Source organism: Bufo bufo, chromosome 6 (assembly GCF_905171765.1).
Source record: "Bufo bufo chromosome 6, aBufBuf1.1, whole genome shotgun sequence".
NCBI classification, from domain to species: Eukaryota; Metazoa; Chordata; class Amphibia; order Anura; family Bufonidae; genus Bufo; species Bufo bufo.
Genome location: NC_053394.1, coordinates 213445927 through 213458815, shown reverse-complemented (window position 1 = coordinate 213458815; position 12889 = coordinate 213445927). Strand labels below are relative to the sequence as shown.

The window sequence follows — 12889 nt, the reverse complement described above, 5'->3', positions numbered from 1 at the left end:
GGAGGAGAGGAAGTAATAGGTGGATGAGAGAAGAGGAGTTGAAGGCTGAGTAGGAGAATGAAGAGGGAGGTAATTGAGGCTGAGGTGAAGGATGAGAAAGGGGGATTTAGAAACTAAGAAGGGGAGGAGGTATATAAAGTAGAATAAGAGAGGACAGTATTCAATGTTTATTAGTTTTGGAACTCATTGGGGGGCATTTAACAACACTGGTGTTACCATACACCAATCTTGATCTCCCTGTGCTCTGGAGTAAGATGTGCCTAATTAATTAAGAGGCAGATGCCTTTTTATTAAATCTGGTGCATCTCTGGCACTCTGTGCGGCAGAAATGACAGTCTATGCCAGCTAGGGGCTGGCAAAAACTTGAGGTATAACTTACTCCAGTTCCTGGCGTATGTTATAGTAAACTCAGAGGGCTGCGATGGGCCCTGCCCTCTCCCTCTAAGTGCCTCTTGTTCCTCACCATTCTAGAAATATTGGTGGGAAGCTCAAAAAGTCACAAGTTATGCATGAATATGGTGAGCACCATCACTTGTGACTTTTTACCGCCGCTGTAGTGTTGTATGTACTTTGATAAATGACCCTTAATGAATTTTTAGTTTTAGTTTAGGTATTAAGAAGTAAGTAAGCAATATAGAGTCATTAGTTGTCAGAATCAGTTTAAAATCTATAGTGTTAGAAATAGATATGTGTATAAAATAATTAGAAATAAAAAAAAAATGTACTTACCAGTAATAGATTTACTTAGTCCCTTGATAGCAGCAGCATGTGCTGCAGTCATGGGCATATACAATGAAAGTCATTGCATGATGGCTTATTAATAGAGTTAACAGTCGAACTTCCCGGAAATGTTCGCGTTCGGGATCCGAACCACACCCAAACTTCGTCCCGAACCCGAACCCCATTGAAGTCAATGGGGACCCGAACTTTTCGGCACTAAAAAGGCTGTAAAACAGCCCAGGAAAGGGCTAGAGGGCTGCAAAAGGCAGCAAAATGTAGTTAAATCCCCTGCAAACAAATGTGGATAGGGAAATGAATAAAAATAAAAATAAAATAAATAAAAATTAACCAATATCAATTGGAGAGAGGTCCCATAGCAGAGAATCAGGCTTCATGTCAGCAGAGAATCAGTCTTCATGTCATAGCAGAGAATCAGGCTTCACATCACCCACCACTGTAACAGTCCATTGTCATATATTTAGGCCCAGGCACCCAGGCAGAGGAGAGAGGTCCCATAGCAGAGAATCTGGCTTCATGTCAGCAGAGAATCAGTCTTCATGGCATAGCAGAGAATCAGGCTTCATGTCATAGCAGAGAATCAGGCTTCACGTCACCCACCACTGGAACAGTCCATTGTCAGATATTTAGGCCCAGGCACCCAGGCAGAGGAGAGAGGTCCCATAGCAGAGAATCTGGCTTCATGTCAGCAGAGAATCAGTCTTCATGTCATAGCAGAGAATAAGGCTTCACGTCACCCACCACTGGAACAGTCCATTGTCAGATATTTAGGCCCAGGCACCCAGACAGAGGAGAGAGGTCCCATAGCAGAGAATCTGGCTTCATGTCAGCAGAGAATCAGTCTTCATGGCATAGCAGAGAATCAGGCTTCATGTCACCCACCACTGGAACAGGCCATTGTCAGATATTTAGGCCCAGGCACAGGAGAGAGGTCCCATAGAAGAGAATCTGGCTTCATGTCAGCAGAGAATCAGTCTTCATGGCATAGCAGAGAATCAGGCTTCATGTCACCCACCACTGGAACAGGCCACTGTCAGATATTTTTAGGCCCCGGCACCCAGACAGAGGAGAGGTTCATTCAACTTTGGGTTGCCCCGCATTATAATGGTAAAATGAAAATAAAAATAGGATTGAATGAGGAAGTGCCCTGGAGTAATAATAATATATGGTTAAGGGGAGGTAGTTAATGTCTAATCTGCACAAGGGATGGACAGGTCCTGTAGGATCCATGTCTGGTTCATTTTTATGAACGTCAGCTTGTCCACATTGATGTAGACAGGCGGCTGCGTTTGTCTGTAATGACGCCCCCTGCCGTGCTGAATACACGTTCAGATAAAACGCTGGCCGCCGGGCAGGCCAGCACCTCCAAGGCATAAAAGGCTTGCTCTGGCCACGTGGACAATTTGGAGACCCAGAAGTTGAATGGGGCCGAACCATCAGTCAGTACGTGGAGGGGTGTGCACACGTACTGTTCCACCATGTTAGTGAAATGTTGCCTCCTGCTAACACGTTCCGTATCAGGTGGTGGTGCAGTTAGCTGTGGCGTGGTGACAAAACTTTTCCACATCTCTGCCATGCTAACCCTGCCCTCAGAGGAGCTGGCCGTGACACAGCTGCGTTGGCGACCTCTTGCTCCTCCTCTGCCTTCGCCTTGGGCTTCCACTTGTTCCCCTGTGACATTTGGGAATGCTCTCAGTAGCGCGTCTACCAACGTGCGCTTGTACTCGCACATCTTCCTATCACGCTCCAGTGCAAGAAGTAAGGTGGGCACATTGTCTTTGTACCGGGGATCCAGCAGGGTGGCAACCCAGTAGTCCGCACACGTTAAAATGTGGGCAACTCTGCTATCGTTGCGCAGGCACTGCAGCATGTAATCGCTCATGTGTGCCAGGCTGCCCAGAGGTAAGTACAAGCTGTCCTCTGTGGGAGGCGTATCGTCATCGTCCTGCGTTTCCCCCCAGCCACGCACCAGTGATGGGCCCGAGCTGCGTTGGGTGCCACCCCACTGTGAACATGCTTCATCCTCATCCCCCTCCACCTCCTCCTCATCCTCGTCCTCCAGTAGTGGGCCCTGTCTGGCCACATTTGTACCTGGCCTCTGCTGTTGCAAAAAATCTCACTCTGAGTCACTTCGAAGAGACTGGCCTGAAAGTGCTAAAAATGACCCCTCTTCCTCCTCCTCCTCCTCCTGGGCCACCTCCTCTTCCATCATCGCCCTAAGTGTTTTCTCAAGGAGACATAGAAGTGGTATTGTAACGCTGATAATGGCGTCATCGCCACTGGCCATGTTGGTGGAGTACTCGAAACAGCGCAACAGGGCACACAGGTCTCGCATGGAGGCCCAGTCATTGGTGGTGAAGTGGTGCTGTTCCGCAGTGCGACTGACCCGTGCGTGCTGCAGCTGAAACTCCACTATGGCCTGCTGCTGCTCGCACAGTCTGTCCAGCATGTGCAAGGTGGAGTTCCACCTGGTGGGCACGTCGCATATGAGGCGGTGAGCGGGAAGGCCGAAGTTACGCTATAGCGCAGACAGGCGAGCAGCGGCAGGATGTGAACGCCGGAAGCGCGAACAGACGGCCCGCACTTTATGCAGCAGCTCTGACATGTCGGGGTAGTTGCGAATGAATTTCTGCACCACCAAATTCAGCACATGCGCCAGGCAAGGGATGTGCGTCAAACTGGCTAGTCCCAGAGCTGCAACGAGATTTCGCCCATTATCGCACACCACCAGGCCGGGCTTGAGGCTCACCGGCAGCAACCATTCATCGGTCTGTTGTTCTATACCCCGCCACAAATCCTGTGCGGTGTGGGGCCTGTCTCCCAAACATATGAGTTTCAGAATGGCCTGCTGACGTTTACCCCGGGCTGTGCTGAAGTTGGTGGTGAAGGTGTGTGGCTGACTGGATGAGCAGGTGGAAGAAGAGGAGGAGGAAGCTGAGTAGGAGGAGGAGGCAAAGAATGTTGCCCTGCGATCCTTGGCGGCGGAAGGACGTGCGCCAAACAGCTCTCCGCCTGGGGCCCAGCCGCCACTACATTTACCCAGTGTGCAGTTAGGGAGATATAGCGTCCCTGGCCGTGCTTACTGGTCCACGTATCTGTGGTTAGGTGGACCTTGCCACAGATGGCGTTGCGCAGTGCACACTTGATTTTATCGGATACTTGGTTGTGCAGGGAAGGCACAGCTCTCTTGGAGAAGTAGTGGCGGCTGGGAACAACATACTGTGGGACAGCAAGCGACATGAGCTGTTTGAAGCTGTCTGTGTCCACCAGCCTGAATGACAGCATTTCATAGGCCAGTAGTTTAGAAATGCTGGCATTCAGGGCCAGGGATCGAGGGTGGCTAGGTGGGAATTTATTCTTTCTCTCAAATGTTTGTAAGATGGAGAGCTGAACGCTGCCGTGTGACATGGTTGAGATGCTTGGTGACGCAGGTGGTGGTGTTGGTGGTACATCCCATGTTTGCTGGGCGGAAGGTGCCAACGTTCCTCCAGAGGCGGAGGAAGAGGCCGAGGCGGCTGCAGCAGAAGAGGCCGAGGCGGTAGCAGCAGAAGAGGTAGCAGGGGGAGCCTGAGTGACTTCCTTGTTTTTAAGGTGTTTACTCCACTGCAGTTCATGCATTGCATGCAGGTGCCTGGTCATGCAGGTTGTGCTAAGGTTCAGAACGTTAATGCCTCGCTCCAGGCTCTGATGGCACAGCGTGCAAACCACTCGGGTCTTGTCGTCAGCACATTGTTTGAAGAAGTGCCATGCCAGGGAACTCCTTGAAGCTGCCTTTGGGGTGCTCGGTCCCAGATGGCGGCGGACAGTAGCAGGCGGAGTCTCTTGGCAGCGGGTGTTCTGCTTTTGCCCATTGCTCCCTGTTATTTTGCTACGCTTTTGGCTCGGTCTCACCACTGCCTCTTCCTCCGAACTGTGAAAGTCAGTGGCACGACCTTCATTCCATGTGGGGTCTAGGACCTCATCGTCCCCTGCATCGTCTTCCACCCAGTCTTGATCCCTGACCTCCTGTTCAGTCTGCACACTGCAGAAAGACGCAGCAGTTGGCACCTGTGTTTCGTCATCATCAGAGACGTGCTGAGGTGGTATTCCCATGTCCTCATCATCAGGAAACATAAGTGGTTGTGCGTTAGTGCATTCTATCTCTTCCACCCCTGGGGAAGGGCTAGGTGGATGCCCTTGGGAAACCCTGCCAGCAGAGTCTTCAAACAGCATAAGAGACTGCTGCATAACTTGAGGCTCAGACAGTTTCCCTGATATGCATGGGGGTGATGTGACAGACCGATGGGCTTGGTTTTCATGCGCCATCTGTGCGCTTTCTGCAGAAGACTGGGTGGGAGATAATGTGAACGTGCTGGATCCACTGTCGGCCACCCAATTGACTAATGCCTGTACCTGCTCAGGCCTTACCATCCTTAGAACGGCATTGGGCCCCACCAAATATCGCTGTAAATTCTGCTGGCTACTGGGACCCGAGGTAGTTGGTTCACTAGGACGTGTGGCTGTGGCAGAATGGCCACCTCCTCTCCCAGCACCAGAGGGTCCACTAACACCACCACGACCATGTCCGCGTCCGCGTCCCTTACTAGATGTTTTCCTCATTGTTACCGTTCACCACAATAAGAAAAATATTATTTGGCCCAATGTATTAATTCAGGCCTTTTTTTTACAGACACCTAACACTATCTGGCTATCTATTTAGGTACCGTATTACACTAATACAGGCACAGCAGTAATGACAGATTTAGATGAATATAAATTTGAGGCCTATTATTTAGGCGCTGGGTGACAGGTATACGTTTACGGACAGAATTAGACTTGGATATGCACAGTAGCGTGTGTGTGAAGTTATTGAGAATGACCCTATCAGCACCTTGAATCTAATATACCCTTTTAGGGATAGATTTAAATAACCACACTATTGATGGTTAAATGGACTTGGTGGCAGCTTGCCCCTGATGTAGGATATAGCCAAAAAAAAAACCACACTATTGATGGTTAAATGGACTTGGTGGCAGCTTGCCCTTGATGTAGGATATAGCCAAAAAATAACCACACTATTGATGGTTAAATGGACTTGGTGGCAGCTTGCCCCTGATGTAGGATATAGCTAAAAAATAACCACACTATTGATGGTTAAATGGACTTGGTGGCAGCTTGCCCTTGATGTAGGATATAGCCAAAAAATAACCACACTATTGATGGTTAAATGGACTTGGTGACAGCTTGCCCCTGATGTAGGATATAGCAAAAAATAACCACACTATTGATGGTTAAATGGACTTGGTGGCAGCTTGTGCTGGCACACCACAAGCCACAAAATGGCCGCCGATCACCCCTGAAAAAAGTGACTGAAAAACGCTCTGGGCAGCCTAAAAACAGTGAGCAATTGAATAGCAGCAGTTCAATGATCCACAGCTGTAGATCGATCACTGTCTTAAGTGTTTTGGAGGAGTTAATCACTGCCTAATCTCGCCCTAACGTTGCAGCTGCAACCTCTCCCTACACTTGTAACAGCAGAGTGACGTGCAGCGCTACGTGACCCAAGCTTATATAGAGGCTGGGTCACATGCTGCACTGGTCAATCACAGCCATGCCAATAGTAGGCATGGCTGTGATGGCCTCTTGGGGCAAGTAGTATGACGCTTGTTGATTGGCTGCTTTGCAGCCTTTCAAAAAGCGCCAAGAAAGCGCCGAACACCGAACCCGGACTTTTACGAAAATGTTCGGGTTCGCTCATCCCTACTTATTAATCATGAAAGAAGTCCAAATTTGTGATTTTAATTCAAAGATTGCAGATTATGTTAATTTTTATACTTAATGTTTGTCTGATGTCCTCTCGTTCGTAACAGTGTTGTTATGACCGATGAGGAGATTGGGAGAGGTGTGGCTGGCTATCAAGGGGAATGATGAGGCGGCCAGTTTTTTTTTTTTCTAATTATAGTATACACATATCTATGCTACTTTTATTTTATTTTGTATAAGTAAAGTTTTTCAGTATTAATTAGTGCACATTTCTGTTATATTTAATTGTTTAGAGACATATAGTCTAAGTAGTAGGAGTATAAGATGGGAAGCTTAGAAGGTAGTGGAAGAGACAAGGGGTTAAGGAGGAGAGGAAGTAATAGGTGGATGAGAGAAGAGGAGTTGAAGGCTGAGTAGGAGAATGAAGAGGAAGGTAATTGAGGCTGTGGTGAAGGATGAGAAAGGGGGATTTAGAAACTAAGAAGGGGAGGAGGTATATAAAGTAGAATAAGAGAGGACAGTATTCAATGTTTATTAGTTTTGGAACTCATTGGGGGGAATTTATCAACACTAGTGTTAGCATACACCAATCTTGATCTCCCTGTGCTCTGGAGTAAGATGTGCCTAATTTATTAAGAGGCATATTCCTTTTTTGTAAATCTGGTGCATCTCTGGCACTCTGTGCGGCAGAAATTACAGTCTATGCCAGGTAGGGGCTGGCAAAAACTTGAGGTATAACTTACTCCAGTTCCTGGCGTATGTTATAGTAAACTCAGAGGGCTGCGATGGGCCCTGCCCTCTCCCTCTAAGTGCCTCTTGTTCCTCACCATTTTAAAAATATTGGTGGGAAGCTCAAAAAGTCACAAGTTATGCATGAATATGGAGAGCACCATCACTTGTGACTTTTTACCGCCGCTGTAGTGTTGTATGTACTTTGATAAATGACCCTCAATGATTTTTTAGTTTAGGTATTAAGGAGTAAGTAAGCAATATAGAGTCATTAGTTGTCAGAATCAGTTTAAAATCTATAGTGTTAGAAACAGATATGGGTATAAAATAATTAGAAAAAAAAAGTACTTAACACTAATAGATTTACTTAGTCCCTTGATAGCAGCAGCATGTGCTGCAGTCATGGGCATATACAATGAAAGTCATTGCATGATGGCTTATTAATTATGAAAGAAGTCCAAATTTGTGATTTTAATTCAGAGATTGCAGATTATGTTAATTGTTATACTTAATGTTAGTCTGATTTCCTCTCGTTCGTAACAGTGTTGCCAGCGCTCCAGGACAGAACAAAAGAGTTATACAAGGCAAGCTGTACCAAGTAGACCACAACTTTTTTGTACCATGCCCGGGTTTTGCACATGGCGTTATATGGCTTGAGGACTTGATCAGAGAGATCAACTTCTCCCATATACCGATTATAGTCGACGATACAATCGGGCTTGAGGATCGTTGCCACAGTACCTTGCACAGAGACAGGGGTGATGCCGTTACAGTGAATTTTGGACAGTACAATGACATACCTTTTGTCCTTATGAAATCTGGCAGCTCAAAGGGAGTGTCTTTTTTGCTGCAGCTAAGGGGGCATGTGCATGTTCTCCCTATCACAGCACAGGAGCCAGTTGAAGGATGAAACTGAGCATGTGCGGCCATCTCACTGAGCAGGTCAAAGAAATAAGAAAGAAAAAAACAGCAGGTGGCGCTACACAGATACATTTTATTGAATAACTTTGTGGCTATGCAAAATTTTTAATTACATATAAATACAAAAGTATTCAGACCCAAGGGCTGGTTTGAAAACTGTTAAATATTTTCTTTGGGACAACCCCTTTAACCACCTCCGGACCGCCGTACGCAGCGACGCGTCCTGGAGGTGGTTGATTGATTCCTACTGGATGCACCGGCGCGTCCTCTCGCGAGACGCGAGATTTCCTGTGAACGCGCGCACACAGGCGCGCGCGCTCACAGGAACGGAAGGTAAGAGAGTGGATCTCCAGCCTGCCAGCGGCGATCGTTCGCTGGCAGGCTGGAGATGTGATTTTTTTAACCCCTAACAGGTATATTAGACGCTGTTTTGATAACAGCGTCTAATATACCTGCTACCTGGTCCTCTGGTGGTCCCCTTTGTTTGGATCGACCACCAGAGGACACAGGTAGCTCAGTAATATGTTGCACCAAGCACCACTACACTACACCCCCCCCATCACTTATTAACCCTTTATTCACCCTTGATCACCCCTGATCACCCCATATAGACTCCCTGATCACCCCCTGTCATTGATTACCCCCCTGTCATTGATCACCCCCCTGTAAAGCTCCATTCAGACGTCCGCATGATTTTTACGGATCCACTGATAGATGGATCGGATCCGCAAAACGCATACGGACGTCTGAATGGAGCCTTACAGGGGCGTGATCAATGACTGTGGTGATCACCCCATATAGACTCCCTGATCACCCCCCTGTCATTGATCACACCCCTGTAAAGCTCCATTCAGACGTCCGCATGATTTTTACGGATCCACTGATAGATGGACCGGATCCACAAAACGCATACGGACGTCTGAATGGAGCCTTACAGGGGCGTGATCAATGACTGTGGTGATCACCCCATATAGACTCCCTGATCACCCCCCTGTCATTGATTACCCCCCTGTCATTGATCATACCCCTGTAAAGCTCCATTCAGACGTCCGCATGATTTTTACGGATCCACTGATAGATGGATCGGATCCGCAAAACGCATACGGACGTCTGAATGGAGCCTTACAGGGGCGTGATCAATGACTGTGGTGATCACCCCATATAGACTCTCTGATGACCCCCCTGTCATTGATCACCCCCCTGTCATTGATCACCCCCCTGTAAGGCTCCATTCAGAAATTTTTTTGGCCCAAGTTAGCGGAAATTATATATTTTTTTCTTACAAAGTCTCATATTCCACTAACTTGTGTCAAAAAATAAAATCTCACATGAACTCACCATACCCCTCACGGAAAAAAAATGCGTAAAATTTTTTAGACATTTATATTCCAGACTTCTTCTCACGCTTTAGGGCCCCTAGAATGCCAGGGCAGTATAAATACCCCACATGTGACCCTATTTCGGAAAGAAGACACCCCAAGGTATTCCGTGAGGGGCATATTGAGTCCATGAAAGATTGAAATTTTTGTCCCAAGTTAGCGGAAAGGGAGACTTTGTGAGAAAAAAAAAATATATATTTCTGCTAACTTGTGCCAAAAAAAATTTCTATGAACTCACCATGCCCCTCATTGAATACCTTGGGGTGTCTTCTTTCCAAAATGGGGTCACATGTGGGGTATTTATACTGCCCTGGCATTCTAGGGGCCCTAAAGCGTGAGAAGAAGTCTGGGATCCAAATGTCTAAAAATGCCCTCATAAAATGAATGTGGGCCCCTTTGCGCATCTAGGCTGCAAAAAAGTGTCACACATGTGGTATCGCCGTACTCAGGAGAAGTTAGGCAATGTGTTTTGGGGTGTCATTTTACATATACCCATGCTGGGTAAGATAAATATCTTGGTCAAATGCCAACTTTGTATAAAAAAATAGGAAAAGTTGTCTTTTGCCGAGATATTTCTCTCACCCAGCATAAGTATATGTAAAAAGACACCCCAAAACACATTCCCCAACTTCTCCTGAATACGGCGATACCACATGTGTGACACTTTTTTGCAGCCTAGGTGGGCAAAGGGGCCCACATTCCAAAGAGCACCTTTAGGATTTCACAGGTCATTTACCTACTTACCACACATTAGGGCCCCTGGAAAATGCCAGGGCGGTATAACTACCCCACAAGTGACCCCATTTTGGAAAGAAGACACCCCAAGGTATTCCGTGAGGGGCATGGCGAGTTCCTAGAATTTTATATTTTTTGTCACAAGTTAGCGGAAAATGATGATTTTTTTTTTTTTTTTTTTTACAAAGTCTCATATTCCACTAACTTGTGACAAAAAATAAAAACTTCCATGAACTCACTATGCCCATCACGAAATACCTTGGGGTGTCTTCTTTCCAAAATGGGGTCACTTGTGGGGTAGTTATACTGCCCTGGCATTCTAGGGGCCCAAATGTGTGGTAAGAAGTTTGAAATCAAAATGTGTAAAAAATGACCGGTGAAATCCGAAAGGTGCTCTTTGGAATATGGGCCCCTTTGCCCACCTAGGCTGCAAAAAAGTGTCACACATCTGGTATCTCCATACTCAGGAGAAGTTGGGGAATGTGTTTTGGGGTGTCATTTTACATATACCCATGCTGGGTGAGAGAAATATCTTGGCAAAAGACAACTTTTCCCATTTTTTTTTTTATACAAAGTTGGCATTTGACCAAGATATTTCTCTCACCCAGCATGGGTATATGTAAAATGACACCCCAAAACACATTCCCCAACTTCTCCTGAATACGGAGATACCAGATGTGTGACACTTTTTTGCAGCCTAGGTGGGCAAAGGGGCCCACATTCCAAAGAGCACCTTTCGGATTTCACTGGCCATTTTTTACAGAATTTGATTTCCAACCCCTTACCACACATTTGGGCCCCTAGAATGCCAGGGCAGTATAGCTACCCCACAAGTGACCCCATTTTAGAAAGAAGACACCCCAAGGTATTTGCTGATGGGCATAGTGAGTTCATAGAAGTTTTTATTTTTTGTCACAAGTTAGTGGAATATGAGACTTTGTAAGAAAAAATAAAATAAAAATCATTTTCCGCTAACTTGTGACAAAAAATAAAAAGTTCTATGAACTCACTATGCCCATCAGCGAATACCTTAGGGTGTCTACTTTCCGAAATGGGGTCATTTGTGGGGTGTTTGTACTGTCTGGCCATTGTAGAACCTCAGGTAACATGACAGGTGCTCAGAAAGTCAGAGCTGCTTCAAAAAGCGGAAATTCACATTTTTGTACCATAGTTTGTAAACGCTATAACTTTTACCCAAACCATTTTTTTTTTTACCCAAACATTTTTTTTTTTATCAAAGACTTGTAGAACAATAAATTTAGAGCAAAATTTATATATGGATGTCGTTTTTTTTGCAAAATTTTACAACTGAAATTGAAAAATGACATTTTTTTGCAAAAAAATCGTTAAATTTCGATTTATAACAAAAAAAGTAAAAATGTTAGCAGCAATAAAATACAACTAAATGAAAGCTCTGTTAGTGAGAAGAAAAGGAGGTAAAATTCATTTGGGTGGTAAGTTGCATGACCGAGCAATAAACGGTGAAAGTAGTGTAGGTCAGAAGTGTAAAAAGTGGCCTGGTCTTTCAGGGTGTTTAAGCTATAGGGGTTGAGGTGGTTAAATGCTGTGGGGGGAAAAAATGTTTCCCTCTGTAACAGCTCTTTTTTATATAAAGGTAACTTTCTTTTGTAAAATGAAACGTAGGTCAGCATCCTTACACAGGACAAGTATGGATTTGCAGATGATTGCCACAAGCTAATAGACCAATAGGAGGTCCTCTTGGAGAGAACCCTTAAGGTAGCGCCCCAGGGAGGAAGATAAAGCAGTCCACTCGGCATGACTGACCTCTATTGAGTTGGAGCTAGCATCCTTTCACACCCCCAGTACCTGAGGTCCACGCAACAAGAGAATGGGAGGTCGGTACCCGGGGCCATGGAACTGTGTTCAGGACACAATGAGCGGCCATGTCCGTTCAACTACCAGGTTTGATCATTATGCACTTAGCTGGAAAATGAAGCCACAGGCTCACAGTGTCAGGCACCTTGAGGACCACAGCCACCCTCACTGCCTCAGTCACCGCTCCTACCCTCTCCTCTCTCTTCACCTGGTGCCTTTTCTATGAGCCAGGGCGTTGCACATCAACTTTATCATGAGACGATATCACGGTCGGCGTGGCTATCACATACGTGACACAGAGGGAGGGAACGAGGAAGGCCCTGCCCAAGTGAGAGGGAAGATGGTGACCCCTGACTCACCTGGCGGCTGGCACCTGGCTGCCCTGACGTCCCTAGACGGGTTCCTCACCCGTACGCCGATCACGTGCCTAAAGCCCTGGCTTTCCCTGAGCTGAGCCCTAGGTAGTGAACAGGGCGATGGGAACACTAGTCCGCACCACTAACTCTAAGGGAAAACACCAAGGGGAGGACAGACAACACAGACTCAACATATATTCCCAGGTGGGAGACAACAGGAGACAACAATAAGCCAAACAGGGATCCGGAGGGTAGCACACAGGAACAACAACCAGGATTAACCACTCCAGTGGGTCAGTATAGATGTACAGGCAGGAAGCTCTATAACTGGCAACTAGAGAAGTGTGAGGGGAGAATATAAGGAGGTAGGGAGTGGCAGACAAGAAACAGCTGAGGAGGAGAAGCTACGGATCCCTGAGAGAGACAAAAAGGATAGCAAGGCAAACACAGAAA

At 46.5% G+C, this 12889-nt stretch overlaps 1 long non-coding RNA gene across 1 annotated transcript; it reads left to right on the top strand.

Annotated features, from left to right (window-relative positions):
* Positions 1 to 593: 593 nt before the first annotated feature.
* On the top strand, positions 594 to 7585 carry LOC121005139. The gene is made up of 3 exons (XR_005779876.1): positions 594 to 721; positions 1995 to 1997; positions 7571 to 7585. It is a non-coding gene; the product is annotated as an uncharacterized LOC121005139 (long non-coding RNA).
* Positions 7586 to 12889: the final 5304 nt, after the last annotated feature.